Raw genomic sequence first — 15,339 nt, forward strand, 5'->3', positions numbered from 1 at the left:
TTGACTTTTTACAAGGGTAGATAATGGCAGGACTAGGGGAAATAGTTTTAAGTTGAGGGAGGGAAGATGTATGTTGGATGTCAGGGGGAAGTTCTTTACAGAGAGAGTGGTGAGGTGCTGGAACAGGCTGCCCTGAGAGGTTGTGGATGCCCCATCCCTGGATGTGTTCAAGACCAGGTTGAATGGGGCCCTGGGCAGCCTGGTCTGGTATTGAATGTAGAGGTTGGTGGCCCTGCATGTGGCAGGGGGGTTGGAGATGTGTGATCCTTAAGGTTCCCTCCAACCCTGGCCATTTTGTGATTTTATGAAATATGCAGTATCAACATGGGAGACTGAACCTAAGGAACACTGTGGTTCAAACTAGTTCAGAGACTGTACTGCACTCTGTATGTCACTGTGAGTTGGATTATGCCTTTTGAGTGTCTGAGAATAAAAATGAATTCCCAAAGAATGGAATGGGCCAGTGCGAAAGGTGTTGTAGGGGGAGAAGTACTTGGAAGCAGGTGACCTGCTGTTTTATTCAGCTAGGGACTGTGAGGGACAGAAGAGATCCGACACTTGGGACCAACCTTTCTAATGAAATGGTCTGACTGGCATTATTAGGAGGGGGCTATGGTGGCCAGTGTATGTGGTCACCTGGAGTCAGTCGTGATGGTGAAGGAGGGAGGTCACAGCACTGAGCTTCATTTTGGTTTCTGTTTTTTTGTTATTTTTTCCTAGTGGAAGCACTTGCTTTTGGTTAGTCAGAAGAGCAAGTGCTTTTGTAACCTTCCTGCCATCAAAGCTGCCCCATATCTGTCAAGGCTTTGAAGAAAGTTGGAGCTGTGTCAGAATCTTGGCCTTAGGCCTCCTTTTGAGGCCGGCAGTGATGTCAGCGGCAGAGGGTTTGGGCTAGCCCTGCTCAGTTTTGAAAAATCCCTCCTTCAATTTTGATCCCTTTCCAGCTGTTTTGCTCATGAACCGGGCCAGGGGGTCTGCTTTCATTCACCCAGCTGCATCTGCAGTTATGATTGGCTGGAATAAAACTTCAACATCCTTGACGGCTGTGTGCTTCAGAGCAGTGCCTGATCATCAGCAGGTGAAAAAGCTAGTATTTTCTTGTGTAATTCAGTGCATGGTGTTTTATGCCTTCCTCTGGAGCATCTGGCTCTAGTCACTGTCTGAGATAGATGCTGGGCTAGATATAGCATCTATCTGCCCCAGTATTGCAGTGCCTATGCTCCTATCTCCCTTGTGGGCTGAAGTCCTGTGATATCCTTCCAGCTGGTAATATGCCCAGGACAGAATTTTAGCACCATCTGCCACTTGAAATGCTTACAGCCTCAATTATTGAAAATAAACCTGTTTGAATGAAACAAGTGTATGGAAATGAGCTGTCTTCCCTCGTCCTTTTGCTATCTCTCTGGGGATGGCAGAGTGTGCAGGAGAAAGGGAAGCATGAAGTGGGGAAGAAGGAGAGGACCTTGGTGAAGCCTGACCAGGGCACTAGTGCTTCCCCTTCTCCCTTCTCCTTGCTGGGGATACAGGAATGAACATTTATATCACACAGGAGATGTTTGCCACAAAACACGATAGTTTCAACTGCAAATGAGCTCTAAGGATCAGTTTCACTTGGTATAAACGCAGCTGTCCTCATACCTTAACCCATCACCTGACACGTTGAAAGAGAAGGAGAGAGTCGAGAGCCAAACACAATATTAATCAGAATTGAACCTTTCTTGGGACTCTCATTTTTCCTTCAGTTTCCATGTTTCAGTTACTTACTTCATTTCTCCCAAACACCAGGAATGATAGCCCAGGCAATGGCCTGCAACATCACTCATAGGGCAGATATTCTTGTCTCCAGCACAGATGTTTAGTTCTGGTTAGTCTGCAGCCGAAGCAGTTAGCCACTTGGCTGAACTTCCCTTGTGCTTTCATCAGGGTTTAAAGTGAACCCATGCTGTCAAGGGAGACGGCAGATATTTTATCCTTTTTTCACATTTATGTGCTCTGAAACAGCTCAACTGGGACAAGTTAAGTCTTGAGGGCATATACGTTGCCACAGAAGTGTCAAGGAAGATTAAAAACAGGCACAGAAGTTTGAAGGCTAGACTAACCCCAAGAAAATGCTAGAAGGGAAGCTTTTTTCTCAGTGCTAGGTAGAAGGAAGTTAGAAACCATCCATGAGGACACTGTTGGGTGTTTTTTCATTTCGACAGCCTATATGGAGGTTGCAGTTCGGGTTTATGTGCTTTGTAGTAAAAGAGATAGTCATGAGCATATTTTCTCCCATTATAAAAAATAATTCAACTAACTTTTCAAGTGAAGAGGGTTCACAGCAGTAGTAGTGGCTCCAGTCTATTGAGAAGATCATTAAAGAGGCTTATATTGGAGGCAGCCTGGGCTTTAGTGACCATACCCACATTAAGTTCATGATATCAAGGAACATGGGCCTGGCGAAGAGCAGAATCAGGACCCTGAACTTCAGGAGCTGTTGGCTGTTTAAGGAATTATGAATGAGATTCCCTGGGAAACTGTCCTTGGGGACAAACGAACGGGACAGAGTTGGCAGTTCTGTTATATAAGGATGTTACCCTGACATGCAGAAATGGGATCAGGAAAACCAAGGTAGTTTTATATGGAGCTGAACTTGGCATGGGATGTGAAAAATAACAATAAAGATTTCTTTAGACACATTGGACGTGTGAGATAATTAAAGGAGAATGGTAAATGAGAAGAGACAAGTGGCTTCAACAGACATGGAGAAGGTGGATGTACTCAATATGTTCTTTGTCTTCTCTTTACTGACAGTCAGGCCTCCCATGTCCCATCACCTCTAGGCTGGGATTGGAGAATGGAATCTCTCCCACTGTAAGAACAGAGCAAGACATACACCACCTCATGAGACAGAAGGATACAAGTCTATGGGGCCAGATGACATCCATCCCAGGGTCCTGAAGGAACTGGCTGATGTGGTTGCCAAGGTGCTCTCCATCATATTTGAAAAAGGGAGAAAGGGAGACCCAGGATCTCTTCTCTGACTGGAAAGATGATGGAGCAGATCATCCTGGAAGAGATGTAAATGCACATTCAAGAGGAGGAGGTGATCCTAGACAGCCAGTCCAACCGAGGGCAGATCATTCCTGACTGATCTGGTGGCCTATGATAGAATGATGGCCTTGGTAGACAAAGAGAGGGCAACAGATGTCTTCTGCTTGGACTTGTGCAAGGCTTTTGACATGATCCCACACCATATCCTTGTTTCTAAATTGCAGAGAGATGAAGGCTGGACTAGTTGGTGAATAAAGAGGTGATTGGATGGTCACAGCCAGAGGATTGTGGTCAACGGCTCTTTGAGTAGATAGAGGCCGGTCATGAGTTGTGCCCCTCAGGAACCATCTTGGGACTAGTGCTCTTCAGCATTTTAATTAATGAAATAGACAAGCAGTGTGTGTTTGCAGCACAGAAGGTCAACTGTATCCTGGGCTGAATCAAAATGGGGGTGGCCAGCAGACCAAGGGATATGATTATTCTCTTGGTCTCTTCCCTTGTAAGGTCCCATTTGGAGCACTGCATCCAGGTCTGTGGCCCCCAGCACAAGATGTGGAGCTTTTGGAACAGGTGAGCCTTCAAGGAGAGCCTCGAAGGCGGTCAGAGGGCTGAAGCACCTCTCTTGTGAAGGAGAAAAGTTGAGGGAGCTGGGCTTGTTTAACTTGAAGAGGGGAAAGCTCCAGGAAGACCTCATTGAGACCTTCCAGTATTTGAAGGGAGCTTATAAAGTGGAGTGGGACTGACATTTTACATGGTCTGAAAGTGGTAGGACAAGGGGAAATGGTTTCAAACTAAAAGAAGGGAGATTTAGGTTAGGTACTGGGAGGAGGTTCTTCACTCAGAGGATGGTGAGACGCTGGAATAGGTTGCCCAGAGAAGCTGTGGATGCCCCATCCTTGTAGGTGTTCAGGTTGGATGGGGCCCTGGGCAGCCTAATTTAGTGGGTAGTAACCCTGTCCACGGCACAGCTGTTGAAACTAGATGGTCTTTGAAGTTCCTTCCAACCTAAGCCGTTCTAGGATTGTTTTAGCACATATATGGGTTGGAAATGACATGCAGATGGTTCTTGCTGTGCTGTCACTTAGCTTCCTTTCTGAACGATGAGGAAAGCTGCAGATAAATTGATATCAGCATAATCCGATTAAGAGACAATGAGTTGGAAAGAGTAAGAAGCTTAGAAGAGCCTGCTAGCATTTCAGTTGTGTTAAGGCTGGGACAAAGGGGGAGTGTTTCATATGGTATGTTATGAGTAATGAGGAGTCAAAAACTGGGGTATAGATATGTTAAAGGAATGTTTAGTCTCAATTTCAGAAAAGATGTTCTGTAAGCTGTTACACTGATTGATTTGTTTCCCATGGGAAATAATGAGGACAAGATCTTTAAAACGAAATGGAGCAAAGAATGAGAAAATTTACAAACAAAACCTGTCCCGAACTGGCCCAGTGTGAAAAACAAGCACCCTTCCCTCCTTTTCTGCCCTCTGTGGTTCTTGCTCCCAAGTTAATTCCTCTCCATTAATCCTTAATTATATGAATTGCCACAATGTATGAGATGTTTGTTTACATGGTGTGTTCTTTCCCACTTGTCCCACTTTTCTCCTGGATACTTTTCCTCCCTTCTCCTTCCTATGCTTGCTTCCTCTCATCCTCTCACACCCTACTACCTGCCCACAGAAGCCAGGCTGGATCTCTTCTTGTTCATGGTTCATGGTCTTGGAGAGTTAATTGCTGTGGAAGGCTGTGGTGTGCTGTGATCTGATGCTAGCAGCTTACTAGCAAGAAGACACAGATTTTCATCCATTCAGCCCTATGGACCTTATAAACGGTGGGGAAAACTGTTGTCTCCATTTTGCTTTTACATGGTAGTTGAGAGGTAGCCAATAGAAAAGGTTTACTTGAAGTGGCAAGTCAGGGTCAGGAATAGGTTGACTCAGTCCTCTGGTATCTCATCTCAAATCCTTTCCCCTGGCTGGCAATTCCCACAGTCCTGTGGGTGCTGTCTGATGTATCTGTTCAGGAAGGGCAGGTGGAGCACAGTTGGCAATGTGAGAGCACTCCCAGCATGTCAGGCAGTACAGTGGGAAAAAGGTAATGCAGGGCCAAGCTGGGCTCAGGACTTAGGTGTGATGCTGGAAACTTCCCATGGGTTAAACATTTAAACTGTTGTTGCTGTTTCTTTCAACAAATAAGCAAGGCATACATTGCAATTTATACCAAGTAAGGAAGTCTCTATAAAACATTCCCCAGATTTGAAGTAATCATGTTTTTCAATGGAATAAAAAAAAAAAAAAAATTGGCACATAGCATCTTCTCTTAAGCCTAGGCAAGACACACACATTCATTTCCAGTAGCAGCACAAAGCGTTCTGACTGTAACTAGGTGAGAATGCTAAACAGACCCGGTTTCCCTGTTGGTGTCTGAAAACAAGGATAAATTCCTCAGCAGACAAGAGACAGATGGTGCAGACATTGCTACAATCCTGGCTTTCTGGCATTAGAAAGTTGTGCAAATCCAAAGGTTCAGAGTGTGAAAGATTCTTAATTAATTGTTATCTCTATCGGGATGCTGTCATTCTTTGCCAGTAGCACAGAGGGCTTGCAGTAAGCTTAGCTCTAGCAGGCAGGCAAAATATTTCTGTGATGGCTTTAATTCATCCTTGGCTGGATGAATAATGCACTGTTTGTCATGCAGAGTAAGGGAAGTGAGACTCTTGTTGTTCTAGATAGACAGAAGGCTAGAAAAGAGGTGCAGTTTTGGACAGCTATTCTCTCCTGATGCACTTGAGGAGTTTGTGGGGGAATGTCTGAATTCAACACTGTCATGGGTTTGATATTTGTAGTGTTGCATGCTGCACTGAAGTGTGAACAGCATGTCTATGCTGCCGTGCATCACCATCAAACTGCTTCAGTACTGACCATCCAGATCAGGGCAGCACACACATGGGCTGGAAGTTCTCCTTATTCATCCAATGACTGCTGCTGCATTGCTGCACTCTAGGGTTTCTTTCTTGGTCTGTAGTGGGAATCCCTACTGAAAATGAAAGGACTCGGGAAGCTAAGGGACAGGTAAGGGGACACCCATAGCTTCTTGTTTGGCATAAAGGAGCCACAGTGGTGAATATGAGCAAGTTGTTGTCAATGAAGTTAAGCTGGTGTGTGGAGTGGAAGGCTGTTTGGTGATTAGGTTGGGGACAATGGCAGGCTGGAAGAGGAGCAGTGAAAGAAAGATCACAGATGGAAAGTGGGAGTAGAGATAGGAAAGCTGGTTGTCTTGTATAGAAACTGGGAGATGAGGGGAGAATATTAGCTAGCTGGAAAGAAAGGGCCTAGATCAAAGAACTCAAAATAAGGAAGGGAAAAAACAAGACAGTGCAGGAAGGGAATCATCTGTAATGATTTGGAAAGACATATCTGTCCAAGGAGCACAGCTCCTTATATCTTGAAAGGAACTTATTCTCCTCTGCTGTCAAGAAGTCCCTGGAACTTGAGAGCAGTGTGTCCTGTATGGTTGTAGAACAGACATATCTTTTTCAGTTATCTGATGTTAGCTCAGGTGAGAAGTATCCTGTGCATCAGTGTTTCTGATGAGCCTGTATGACCTGGTTTTGCCAAACCCTGCTGTCTTAGACTGTCACTTACCTCTTAACTCTACCATTTGTGACATTTACATAGATAGAGTTTTATGTTGCTTTCAACAGTTCTGTTAAGTTGGATTTAGTCAATTCCGGGTCCAAGACCATTCAACATCTTCATTAATGATCAAGATGATGGGCACAGTGCATTCTCAACAACTTTACAGATGATGCAAAACTGTGAGGAGTGATGTGTACAGCAGTGGGTCATGCTGCCTTCCAGAGAGATCTTAGCAGTCTGGAGAAATGGCCTAGCAGGAACCTCATGTAATTCAACAAGGAGAAATGCAAAGCTGGGAAGGAGCAACTTCTGGGAAGAAGCACCAAGACATGCTGGGGGCACTCAGCTGGAAAACAGCTTCTCAGAGAAGGACCTGGGGGCCCTGAATGAAAACAAGTGGAACATGAGCTAGCAGTGAGCTCTTGTTTCTAGGAGGGCCAATGGCATTCGGGGCTGTGTCAGGCAAAGTGCTGCCAGCAAGTCAATAGCGGTAATCTTTCCCTTCTGCTCAGCACTGGTGAGACCACAGCTGGGATGCTTTGTCCAGTTCTGGGCTCCTCTGTACAAGAGAAACACGGATAGAGTCCAGTGGAGGACCAATAAGCTGATGAAGTAACTGGAGAACCCCCAGTTGTTTCTAAACCACTCCTTTGAGGAGCCATTTAGAAAGATGGACTATTCAGCCTGGAGAAGAAAAGGCTCAGGAGGAATTTTGTCAATGCGTACAAAAACCTGAAGGGAGGATGCACAGAGAACAGAGCCAAGCTCTTTTCAGTGGTACTCATTGCCAGGACAAGAGATGATGGGAACAAACTGGAGCGCAGGATGTTCACTCTGAACACTAGGAAGCACTTTTTTGCTATGCAGATGACAGAGCATTGGCACAGGTTGTGGAGTCCCTTCCCTGGAGATTTTCAGAAGCTGACTGAACTTGGGTCTGGGTGTCCCTGCCCTAGGTGTCCCTGCTCAGGGTGTCCTTGCTTGAGCAGAGATCAAAGCAGATGGACTTAGAGGGCCTGCCAACCTCAACCATGTTGTGATTATGTTGTTTCTGGGGTTTCCTCCCTTTACATGCTGCTCGTATACTCTTAATTTTCATGGTCTTGCTCCATAGCATGTTTTACCAGTTGGTCCTCTCCTCCCTTTTTTCCCATAGTTCGACATGGTAGACTGAAGTACCTGAGAGCCTCTGAGGAGAACTCTTGAGTGTGCAAATAACTGAGCACCAGCAAATGCAAGTGAATGTTTTCAGTCGTTTCTTGGTGTGGTCAGCAGTGGTTCTGGACAGACGTGTTATATATCTGTGCTGACTGATTAGACAGGATCCAGTCCTGCTAAGCAGTGTATCTGGAAAAATGTTAATCAAACAAACCAGACAGTCAGTTTCAGTGGCTTACAGAGGATTCTGAAATGGTTTCTTACATATTTTTCATTATCAAAAGCATGACATAAATGTTTATTTGATCCTCTCAGGAATTATATTGTGATTTCCCCCTTAATTGATTTGAAACAAGCTTTTCTCTTGTTTTTCACTAGTTCAGTTTTTTGGTAATCTGTATGCATTTTTACAGTGTTCCAAAATACCGAACATTTATATGTGGCTCCCCAAATGGAGATTATGGGATGGGGGAAAAAGTAGAAGAAGAAACTACACTTTTTAAATCAGTTCTGCCTCTAATGCCGGAGGCTTCTTTTCATCCATAAGAAGGCAAAGTCAGATTTGCTTATCTTAGGGATCTTAAATGTGTTGTGCTTCAAACTCCTGCAGGCAAGAGATCTCACCCACTTGGTGCTGTGCTGAGCCCAGGCTTGAGCTTACTGACCTTCCTGGAGCCTAATGACTGTTGCTCCATTAGAGCCTTTACAGCATCAAAACATTGGCTCATTTGCCACCTTCTCACTCCCACCCTATAAATGAGGATTGTGGGTTACTGCTGTGCATCATCAGTTTTGTGCAATGTGACTGCTCCATCACATGTCAGAGCTGTTTTCTCAGTTCTTTCCCTCCATGTCCTGAAAGCTTTTCATTAGTCATCTAAGGGAGAAAAAAAGTACCCAAACTCTGTATTCATATTCCCATGGTGAATTTTCCTGACTGGATTTTTTTAGATACAGGCTTTGGATCTGTGCTTAAATTTTTGCAGTTGTCAACAGCCAGATCAGGAAATCATTATTTGCAAAAAAAAAAACAAAAACAAAAAACCAGGTCATTTAGGCTTCCAGGCTTGTGGCTCACTTCATTTCCTGGCAGACTGTGTAGCATTCAGCTTTGGCTCTGCAGTGTGAGCCCTGCATTTCTGGAAATTTGGGTCACTTACTTCTAGGGGGTCAAGAAACAGATTTAGATTACTGCTTTCTATCATTCTAAGTTTAAAAAATCTCTCTTTGTTTCTTACGTGGAGCTTCTGACACCAAGCAGTCCCTATTATTTATAATAAAATCTTAAAAATAGGTTAAAAAACCTGGGGGTCCCCTTAAAGTTATTTGGAAAATCCAGAGTGTCTAAACTGAACCCTTATTATCACTCTTGTGATCTTTGACTGGCCTTTTGCATGAACATGTGGAAGATTAATCTTCATGCTATTTTGCATGTACTTACATGGTCCCCTGATGCTATTTCAACACCATTGACATGGCGTTTTTAGCTGGAGAACATGTGTTAGAATTAAACTTCTTGTTAGTCAAAGCGCTTCTCTGTTTCCTGTTTTTCTCCCAAGCCTTCAATGATCATTTTGCTAGAGAAGCAGAGATGCAGACACCCAGCCCTAGCACTGGTTCTAAACTCTGCCCAGATCCTTATTCACCTTCCCTCTGTGCTGATTCTAGGCTTTTATAGGTGGATGTTCACTAGACATGTTATTCACAGTGTGTAAGGGGAGGTTGGGCTGCATGAATCAGAGCCCTGATAGTCCCTGGCTCAGTTGTATAGTGGTGTCTGACTCAGGCTTGTTTTGGTAGTCCCAGTCATGGATCTCAAAGCAACTGGAACTTCTTGCCCCTATAAGGTACTGTGTATTAGGCATCACTTGCAGTGGTGTTAGTCTGTTCTAGTTGTTGCTATTATTAGTGCTGTGACTGTCCCACAAGGTGATCGGCTCATGTCTGAGTCCTAGCAGATGGCTGGCTTGGCTCTCAGAGGTGACTTGCTTTCCCAACAGGCACTTCTAAAGAGGTGCTGGGAAAACAACACCATGGTTTGTGGGCTTCAATCTGGGATCAAGCAAAGAAGGCACATTCATAGCATCTTTCTTCCTTTGTTAATTTTCATACGGATGTTACAATGCATAGGTTCACCTCTGTCATAACTATGTGGGTTGGCTCTTCTACTTGTTGTTGTCCTGTATTTTTCTGTAGGTATCCTGAGTCTCTGTTTCCCTCAGTACTTAGACACTACTTTTCAAGCCCTATGCTATAAATGGGGTTTTAACCTCCGACTGCCTGGAATCTCCCCTGACTTGGTACTGGCTTCACAAATACCCTATTCGAAGCTACTGAGGTTTCAAAATAAATAGCAGAAAAAGGAAATTCATTTCTATGTGGTGAAATTTACCATTGTTTTTTGGTTATCTTGGAACAGGTTATCCACACCACTGGTTAACACTGCCACAGATTTCCAGGCTTCCCCCCACCCCGTGCTGATGCTATTCTCTCCCTGCATCCTCCCTCATTTTCTCCTGTCCTCATGGTCCTCCCATCAGTCACAGGATGGGACCGAATGGTTTTATACAGTGGCTCAGAGCACTTTATGCTCTCCCTTGGGTGATACGTGCTCAGGTGATGGCCCCACCATGGAGGTAAGTGTTGTTCAGCCTCCCATTGCACCATGTTGGCTGTGTTCAGCCCCGTCTTCCACTCTCGTTGCCCAGATGATTAGTGAGGACTGTGTCTGAAGTACAGGAGTGCCAACTGTCTCTTAAAACAGTGTGCTCTCTTAAAACTCATGTGGTGGGGGAAAGGGGGGAAAGAAATCCAACAGTACTTCCCTCCTCACTCTGATAAGCCATGGCATCACAAAGTACTCACCAGGAAATTCCCCATTAAACACTTGCAATAGTGTGCAGGTTTATATAGTTGCAGAAAGTGAATGGCAGATGGCTGTGTCTTAGCAGAAGACCTGTCAGGTTGTTGTAACATAAGGACAGACTGTGAATGGGAGTCACAGCTCTAATTTCTTTCTCCTTCATTACCTGTTGAGAAGGCCAAACCAGCCAACCCTGTGACACAGTGTTCTTGCTGCAGAACTCCTTTCTTGAGGTAACTGCTTATCAGCTGTGGTTTGTTTTGAGCTTTGTGGACCTACTGGTTTTGCTGAGGTGGGCCCCTTAGGAAGAACACTTGCTGTGCGCTGGACGTGGTATTTTCAGCCCAGGGTCCTTGTCTATCTCACCCCCCTGTCAGATCTAATGAGAACCCAGTCTGGAGAGGCATTCCTGCATTTGTGCCACTGAAATACGTGGGTAGGTAGTCCACCTGACTGCAGGGAGAATGTGGCATGTTTAAATACAGGCAGACTTTGGGCTTTGAGGCCCAAAGAGTGAGCTTTATCTTGTGGGGTGTTGAATGGTGTTGACTTTTACTACAGCCAGGAAGGTTTGAGGGAGGTTAGTGCTCTGATGGGCTGGGGCTCTTTTTCCTGTGGAATTTCCCCTGCTTTCCTGCTGTAGGGTTCACTAGAGGGACTTCGATCAGACCCATTCCACTCCATTGAAATCCATAGGCTTTCACTGTAGCCAGAGCACTGTGATAGGAAATCGTGGCCAGGGTCTATGGGGCAATGGCAAGTCCCTCAGTGATCTGGCTCTGGCCCTGAGCAGCACTAGTTGTTAAAACGGCCAAGAAGAATTTGAATAAGCTAAACCCTTTACATGACTAAGTAATAAATTGTTTATGCAGCATAATTGGGGAAAGAAGGAAGACAATTTCTAAGTCTGACAAGAAAGCCAGCTTTTTATTAACAGCCTTATTTAGCCTGGAATTATCATATTAAGTGGTGCTGCTCTGTACTACCGTAGCACATAGCTGCTAGGAAATTGCTTCAAAGAAAAAGGGAAACAAGTTGCAGAACCAAGGGTCAGCTGTTCAGCAAGAAGTCATCTTTCCCACATGAAAGCCCATTGGGTTGCACACCTTTACATCTGCTGACCTTCTCTCCATCTCAGTTCACTAGCAGAGAATTAATAATAACAATCCATTGGAATATTTTAGCAGATATTCAACTATTACTTGTATTACTGTTAGCAACCAGTTGAGGAAGGTGGCCTAGAATGCGATCCTATTGCCTAAGGTTGGTATTGCAACTGTGGTTGCCAAAGAGATGTCTGAGAATTAGGCATCCAGCTGTCATTCAGCAGGATTTATGCTCTCAGCTCTCTGGCTTTGTAGGCTTTAAATATTTCATGTATTATGTAGTGAAGCTGTAACGTTTGAATTCTGTGGAATAAACACTGTCATGGCAAGCAAAAAGGATAGTAATAGCAATGGAAAGTAATTTAATATATCAGCAAAGATAACCTAATATTGTCCACTAGAGACACATTAGACATGAATGTAATATTATATTGCTATGGAGATATTTAAAAAAAAAAAAAGAATATTGGCAGCACCCTTTTCCACTGAAATCCAGGGACTGTTCTCTGAGACTTGAACTAGATCAACTGTAGCTGAGCTCTGGTTGCTGCTGAAAATTCCAGCAGTGGGACAGCAATTGTATGCATATACATCCAACTGCACACCCTCATAGGGGTAACGGCTGCCTGGAAGGTTTGTTATTCACAAGCTTATCAGCCATGGAGATTGCACTCCAAATATAGCTCTGGGGTTACTGAAGGCATTTTTGACCTGACGGAAGTTGATGGGGTTTTTGGCATCACCGTCTGCCAGGCTATGATTCCATCCTTTGTATTAAAACATATAGGATAGCTTTAACTCTGCAGAAACTTTAATGTTATATGGCAGGATTTCCTCATGCTCTGGAAAAAGAGTGTGATACAGAGGATGTTTTCGTTCTTGATTTTTGGAAACTAGAACAGCCAAGCTTGTGTCTTCGTGAAAATAGGACTCATTCAGTGTATCATGTTGTTCCAAAATGCCTAGTAAACATTTCTGTGTTAAGGCCTGACCTAAGCTTATCATTTAAAGATTTTTTTTTTCTATCTGAACCCTATTTTTTATTAGGCTGAGTTTGTCTTTTAAGCTCTGCTGCATGTGAATTTTGGAGGGAGAAACAGAAAGATTAAAATTGATGCAGCAGTCAAAAGGGATCCCGTGGGCAAAGCCATAGTGGGTTGTGTCCTCTTCAGATCAGCAGAAAAGGGACCTAATTCAGCAGTCGTTAGTGATGCTGGAGGAAAGCAATGAGTTGGCACCAGATCATCATGCTCTACATGAGGGCACAGAAGAGGATGGTTTGAGAACAGCTGCTGCAACAACAGGGGAAATGCTGAGTTTTGTGTATGGTACCAAAAAGAATTCAACTTAGTTACAGTTTGGTAAATGGGGAGAAAAACAGGGATGAAGAACCTGTGAGTCCCCTAGCAAGGAGGGATGGTTGCCAATGCCCACAGGCAGTGATGATCTTTGGGGATTCCAGATCCTGGAAACTCTAGGGATGGCAAGAGACCCAATCCCTTTGAGGAGATCTGAGCCACCCCTTATAGGAGAGCTAAAGATAAAGGGGGGTAGCCTAGAGCAACCCTACTGACTTGTTTAAAATCCCTCCCAATCTGAAATTGAGTTAGCAGATCTGTCTTTTGTTTTCATTCCTGAGTAAAAACAGCTGGGGTGAAAGGAAAAAGCCAGGCGATGGGAGGTGGGTGTGGAGCTGGGGGTGGAGGTAGGGGGGAAGGGGGCTGGAGGCTGGAGGCTGGAGGCTGGAGGCTGGAGGCTGGAGGCTGGAGGCTGGAGGCTGGAGGCTGGAGGCTGGAGGCTGGAGGCTGGAATAAAAAGAAGCTGCATTGGCCTTACTTTTGGGCAAGTGCTTGAAGATCTCTCTTGCTCTCTCTGCAGGGTGGGGTTTCTGCTTTGCATCTGCTGGCCTCCCATCCCTAACTTTTTATTTTTCAATTTGAAAATGTAGGTCAGTGATAGAGCTTAAGTCACACCATGCTAGAATATGTAGGTCAGGCACTCTGTACCCAGAAAAAAAAATAGAAAGAAAATAAATTTTACAACTGCTTACAGCAGGAAAAGGCCACACTGGGAATTGGGCTTTTGAATGGGATATCCTCTCCGGATCCAACTGCCCAGGATCTTGTAGCCAAGAATAACAGGAGGATCAGAGAACGGGAAGGGGGAAGGGAATGCAGGAGATCTGACCAGCTCGTACGACCCTTCATTAGAGACTTATAAAAAGGGCTGGTACGAGCTCATTTTTCATGGGTTTTAATCCCTCCTTCTTCTGATGCTGAGCCAAGGGTTTTCTGGAGAATCTGAGTCACAAGGACTGCAGCTGGAGAGAAAGGATTGATAGCAGTGGCTCTGCAGGCACAGCCAAGTGTGAGAGCTGGGAGGGGAGTGGTGGTGCCACTGGTTTTCAACAACAAAACAGTTTTTTTCTTTGAAGGAAAGGGAAAAAGAATGGGAGGAACACACCAAAAATATTAGAAAGGGGAACACAGTTCTCGTCCTTATGTCACCATTTCTGCTTCTGCTCTTGGGAGCAACTCAAGCACGGGGTTTTTATAAATAAAGTTGTGTGTGTGCAGGGGAAGTGTACCTGGTGAATTGATATTATGCTTAGCCAGAGGGAAGTTTGGTTTCCCAGCTTGTATTTTTGCCTGTCTTTTGCTTTATTTGGAAATTTAGGGAAATAAGAGGGACTTTTTTATTTTTGACTTTACTTTTCTCGTATTACAATAATAAAAAATAAAGTCTTTATAGAAGGTGCAGTGAAGAAAGAGATTTGATGGAGAACTTGCCAGCCACAGAGACAGATGAGCTTCTCCCTTCTTCTCTAAACCTATTGTAGTGTTACAGGGAGAGGGTCTGTGCTGAAGCTTGACCCAAGCCATGTCCCTGGTGCTGCCAAGTCTGATATCTGAGCAGGAGGAGGGAGGAGCTGGATGGATGCTTGTGCTCTAGCTCAGTGTCAGCTCATTCCCTAGCAGTATGGGCTGGGCTTCTCTTAGGCAGTGGAACATTAAGGCTTCTTGATGTAAAACAGAATGCTCTTTCCCAGTTCCAGCTGGGATTTTATATCTGTCAGAAATTTACTAGTATTTTTCATAGCACATGCTGATGAAGGGCAAGAGGTGCCCATGTCGTGTTACATTCTTCTACCTGCTCTTTCTGTCCAACAGTCTGGAGTTTTATTTTCTGCTATCGTTTTTCCAGGGTGGGTGAAAGGCAAAAGCTTCTAATGCCTCATTGGAGTTAGAGAATTTTCTTCCTGTATACTCTGATGACATTGGCAAATTTAAGTCTTGCTAGCTCTGGCACTGTATGGGTGGGAGGAACATCTCCTGGGGTGTTAATCAGAACATGTTTCTCCTCAATCTCATTGTAAACTGATGTGTGCAGCTGTTTTCTTTCTACTCCATTACTTAAGGGGTCTAATGTTGGATATATCACACAGCTGAAAAATGACAGTTAGACACAGGCACAGACCTTTGTAGAGATCTTTGTTTGGTAAGCATTGCTTACAGAAAATGTGCCCCTCGTAGGTACGGCTCTTGTCT

At 44.4% G+C, this 15,339-nt stretch overlaps 1 long non-coding RNA gene across 2 annotated transcripts in view; it reads left to right on the plus strand.

Moving 5' to 3' along the window:
- Positions 1-15,339, plus strand: part of LOC125697115 (uncharacterized) — a 43,186-nt gene that overhangs the window by 3,295 nt on the left and 24,552 nt on the right. Inside the window, exon 4 of one of the 2 annotated variants that reach the window (XR_007378685.1) lies at positions 2,794-13,462. The exons of the other annotated variant lie outside the window; for it this stretch is intronic. This is a non-coding gene — a long non-coding RNA (uncharacterized LOC125697115). Of the gene's footprint in view, positions 1-2,793; positions 13,463-15,339 lie in introns of those variants that run through there. 2 annotated transcript variants of the gene reach the window in all.

This window comes from Lagopus muta, chromosome 1 (assembly GCF_023343835.1).
Source record: "Lagopus muta isolate bLagMut1 chromosome 1, bLagMut1 primary, whole genome shotgun sequence".
In the NCBI taxonomy this organism is placed as follows: domain Eukaryota; kingdom Metazoa; phylum Chordata; class Aves; order Galliformes; family Phasianidae; genus Lagopus; species Lagopus muta.